This window comes from Scylla paramamosain, chromosome 16 (genome assembly GCF_035594125.1).
Source record: "Scylla paramamosain isolate STU-SP2022 chromosome 16, ASM3559412v1, whole genome shotgun sequence".
NCBI classification, from domain to species: domain Eukaryota; kingdom Metazoa; phylum Arthropoda; class Malacostraca; order Decapoda; family Portunidae; genus Scylla; species Scylla paramamosain.
Window position 1 is genome coordinate 3110001 of NC_087166.1, and position 5000 is coordinate 3115000.

At 45.0% G+C, this 5000-nt stretch overlaps 1 long non-coding RNA gene across 1 annotated transcript in view; it reads right to left on the bottom strand.

Moving 5' to 3' along the window:
• LOC135107894 (uncharacterized) overlaps nucleotides 1-5000 on the bottom strand; it is a 223468-nt gene that overhangs the window by 126191 nt on the left and 92277 nt on the right. The window contains exon 3 of the long non-coding RNA XR_010272041.1: nucleotides 3457-3496. This is a non-coding gene — a long non-coding RNA (uncharacterized LOC135107894). The remainder of the gene's footprint in view (nucleotides 1-3456; nucleotides 3497-5000) is intronic.

Genomic DNA, 5000 nt, shown 5'->3' on the forward strand with positions numbered 1-5000 from the left:
TTTGATCTGATTTAGTGGAGATTAGAGGCCAGTCCTGCCTCGGGAGCAGAGCAGCAGCAGCAGCAGGAGGCTGTGCTCGGAGACGAGGAGGCCAGCTGCTGCCCCCCTGTTTACCTCCGACCTCTGACCACCAGATACGACCCGAAAAATAGTTCTATGTGTATTCAACGCGTTAGAAAAAAAATATGTTGTGTAAATATTTCCTTTTCTAAGCTGCCTTTGTTTACTTTTTCATGCTTATGATGTTTTTTTTGCTAAAGGATGTAAGAGTTTGTGTCGATGTTTATTGTAGTGCCTTGAGTGCCAAGGAAGGAGACGTAAGCATGCATACTTTACCACACGCACGTAGTAAAACAAATAAATCAACAACCTCAAGACAAAAATAAATCCTGCCATAGCATGTGAAGTCCAACTGTGAAATCGACACCAATCTCAAACCTTGATCTTGCAGAAGAAAAAATAGCCAAGGAATTGCCTCCAAACTTGTCGAAAGTGACCTTCAGGCCTCACGCTCGACTGCTCTTCGACAGCCAAAGTCCTCCAACATCAAATGAACGAGACCCAGGAAACGTTCGCTTCCAACGTGTCGCAGCAATCCAGCCGCCAGCTTCCCCGACAATATTCTACAAGTTCCCTAAATCCCTCAAGCAAGGCGTCTTCCTACTCCTCTTCCTTCCTTTCTTTCCACTCGTCCCGCTACACCGGTTTTGTTGCTAGTCGAGTGACCCCAGCAACAGAGGAGCCGGGTTACGAAATGTTAAGTTTTTACGAGGGCCGTATACGCGTTTACGACGGTATAAAGTCAGCCATGAGACGAGTTAACACGCCCCCAAACTGTTACCTTCATTTTATGGGATTTGTGAATGAAAACTGGGTCAGATTTTACTACCAAGGTTACCACAACCACCACAACCACAGCTACTGCCGCCACTACGCTTCTGTTTACTACGCCACCTCGTAACCAGCGGAAGATGTGCAATAAAGGTTAGACGAAGCCAGTGTCAGCGACCCTTGAGTTGAGCCAAAGGTCGCCTCGCCGCTATGTCTGGCCGGGGTCCCGCTGGAGAGGCAGCGGCGGTGCTGTGTGCTGGTTGACGGCAAATTGGTTGACGGTCTTGACGGTCTGGCTAACTCGGTGTCCGTCTGCGTGGTGGTTGTCGCAATTGCCAACTGATGTGGGGCGGGCTGCGTTCCCTGGCCTCTCGCCTCATGATAGGCCCTTGTCACTGCCTGATTGCCTGTGACGGGTTATTCGCCACTCTCCTCCAACTAGATTTGCCGTTGTTGTTTTTATGGGCTGAGGTGAGACTTTGAGAGCGTGTAACGGCGCGTAAAGTTGGCAGAGGAAGCTTAGCTGAGTGTTGGGCGGAGGCGGATCAAGGCGGGGCGGCGGCGGCGGTGGCTGTCTTCACGCCCGACATGGTGTTACTTCTTCCCTAGTCTTTTTTTCTCCTCTTTTTTTGTGTGTGGTAGTGTTTATGAGCAACCTGACACTATGCGTGACTACTTCCTTTCCATATACCATATATGCATAGAAAACAGTCGTGCATAGCTTTGAAGATATATCAAAACTGCATACTCGCTGATGTTTATGTTTGTGGTCTTGGCAGATATTTCAGAGCCACCCACTGTTTGATATATATGTTCATAATCATAATTTCTAACATGCCTGCTGATAAATTGTTCAGCACACATAATCTAAGCCAAAAGTATGCAAATAGAATGCATTACTTCTTCAACCTTTCACAGTTACTAATGGACCAATTTTTCAGAGTGTGATGGACAGAACAGCAGGGAGGCTGAAATAACTCGAGGGTATCTAGACTCAGTTCCACCACCCACCAACCCACCCCACCACTTTACCTTCACTTTCCCCCACCAGTACTTCTCCCTCCTTATCTTCATCCTCACATCTCCCCACCACTGTCGCCTCGGCCTTATCCTCCCTCTCCACCACCTGACCACCACCGCCACAGCCCTCATGAGCGCTGCACCCCAATGCCTTCTCAGCTCAGGTAAGCGTCTGGTTTCGGCTTACTCACACCCTTCATTTACTACACATCGCCTTCTCTTACCTCTACTCCTCTTCCTCTTCTTCCTCCACCTCCTCCTCCCTCTCCTGTTCCTCCTCCTCCTCTTCCCTTTCCTCCTCGTTCTTTCCTCACTTGGCAGCCTCTCTCACCCCGCCTCACCCACACAAATCTGCTTCATCATGATACTTTTTTTCACGCTTGGGAAAACACCCTGTGAGCTTTAAAGTTTTACGTTCGAGAATGATCTTCGAAAAAAGCGTGTTTAAGTAAGTCATAACTGCGTGCATGTTGGTAAACGTACACACACACACACACACACACACACACACACACACACACACACACACACACACACACACACACACACACACACACACACACACACACACTTGTTAATGGTACATGAGCTTGCTTTAGCCAATCCTTTAATCTAAGGGAGTCTTCATAGAGGTAAATCTTTAAAAATACACAAATTTTCTGAAAAGATAAAATGGCAATCCTTGCAAGGAGAAAATTTTGTCGTTTCTTATCTTTATTTTCCTCCATTATTAAAGAGTTTGCCCCCAATACTACTTGAGGAGATAACATTCAAATTAAGAGGATGATACCTTGCCCACCCAGGAAGCTGATAATCTTTTGCATTTAATTTCAGAAGCCACTAGAATCCCAAAATAAATCAACAGATAATTGCCAATAATTATACATATCTGTCGAATTGTTGAAACTTGATTTCGCCCACTGACTATGATTATTTCTTCCAAGTTTAACTGAAGCATTAAATGACTGATCAAAGCATGAACACAAACCTGTCAAGTCATTTAAATACAAAAACAATAATCGCCATACTTCCGCAGCTCGGAGGAGAATGTCTAATAAAATGTCAGACACCATGAAAACAAAAAGTTCAACGAGGAAAACAGAACAAAACCAAGCCAAGAGGAAGGGGAGAGAGAGAGAAAGAGAGAGAGACAGGACACACCAGGAAACAGTGGAGAGAAAACAGCACCTTTCTTGGGAGACCAGGTGTCCAGGCGCTCATCAGGAGGGAACTAACTCTGACTAAACACAAGAGCACCTCTCAGGACGAGACTCTCATTCCGATATAATGGTTGGAGGTCACTGTAAAAGGTCATAAGGCGAGTCACAATCACGGCAGCGATCAGACACCCGCCTCGTAATGACACCCGCTCGGCCAATTCGCAGCGAGATATAAACTCCGCCGGTCCGAAATGAGCGGGTGTGCAGTGACAAGCATTTCTTTTAGACCAAACTAAAGCCCACCTTCAGCCTCGAACAAAAGCACATTGACAATTATCACTCCGAAGAAGATATCACTTTTGCCTTCTGATTAAGTTGCACGCTAGTCACTTTCGCAGCTCAGAGAACTAAGAGGTGAGGAAAGAAAAAAATATTCTCAACTCACGTGAGAAGGAAGAGGAAGCGTCGACAGTTCTTCAGCAACTCTGTAAAGACAAAACAGAATTAGGAATATTTACATTATTTGTTTTTGTTTTAAATCACAATGATAGAATATTCTGAATATACAACAGTGAGCTTTTATTTGTAAATATGCTGCATTTCTCTCTCTCTCTCTCTCTCTCTCTCTCTCTCTCTCTCTCTCTCTCTCTCTCTCTCTCTCTCTCTCTCTCTCTCTCTCTCTCTCTCTCTCTCTCTCTCTCTCTCTCTCTCTCTCTCTCTCTCTCTCTCTCTCTCTCTCTCTCTGTGTCTCTCTCTCTCTATCTACGTTTCTAATTAACTAATTAATTTATATATATTATGTCTCAGGCAAGGATAATTTTACAGTAGCAAAAGCGTATCAAATTAGTTTTCAACAAAAAGATCTTTAATATATATGAATAAATAAATAGGAAAAATAAATATAATGTAATTATAATTGCTTCTGTCCTTACTAAAAAGACAGTAATGGATCATGTCATTAATTGGCAAAACAAAAGTGAGTATACAAATTTATAAATATTCCATGTTTCCTTTTTTTTTCTTTTTTTTTTTTTTAAAGGCGGAAAAAAATATAGAGCTAAATTCGGTGAGGACTGTAGTGGGAAACAAGTCCCGATCTCTCGCTGGCTCGTAAAAACAAAACAGCGTCAGGCAACACTCTCTAGGTGCACAATAACCCTGCCGGGACTGTTCAGGACTTGTCTCCGAGCTCGAAACTCAATCTGAATGTCCCAAGCGGCGCTTCCTCTATTTGTATTCCTGGCATATGTGTCTGAATGTTCGCGTGCATGTGCTGTTGCGCGCGTGTCCCTCCTACCTCTGAATATTTTGTGTAGAGTGTGTGTGTGTGTGTGTGTGTGTGTGTGTGTGTGTGTGTGTGTGTGTGTGTGTGTGTGTGTGTGTGTGTGTGTGTGTGTGTGTGTGTGTGTGTGTGTGTGTGTTTTCATTAGTATTTCAAAGATATATGTAGTTCATACGAAGATGAGTCCTACATGAGTTTCTTTGCCCGGATGCACACACACGTGAAGACACTTCGTTATAGACGTGGTTTCTGTGTGTGTGCATGTGTGTGTGTGTGTGTGTGTTATTCTTATTTTATCTTTATATTTTCATTCTGTGTGTGTGTGTGTGTGTGTGTGTGTGTGTGTGTGAAGCAAAGGCCACCCAGGAGTTGCTGTTGTCAGGGGAGAGTCGCCCCTGCTGACGGTAATGGTAGCGATGGTAGTGGTAGGTGTGGAGGCGGCGGCGGCAGTGATGGTGGTGGCAGCAGCGGCGGGGCTGGCGGCGAGGGAAGTAGCGGTGGTGGTGGCGGCGGCGGTGGCCCAAGCATCTTCCTCCACCACGAACAAGAGAACACCAGCATCCTTATTTTTTGCTTCATTACCACCTCGTTCTCCATCATTAACAATATACGGCTGGCGGCATCAAATTAACAAAAATCCCCTATGCAACGGCCGTAATAAAAACCATTAGCCGATATTGATTTTCGTTCGGAAGGTGGGCGAGTAT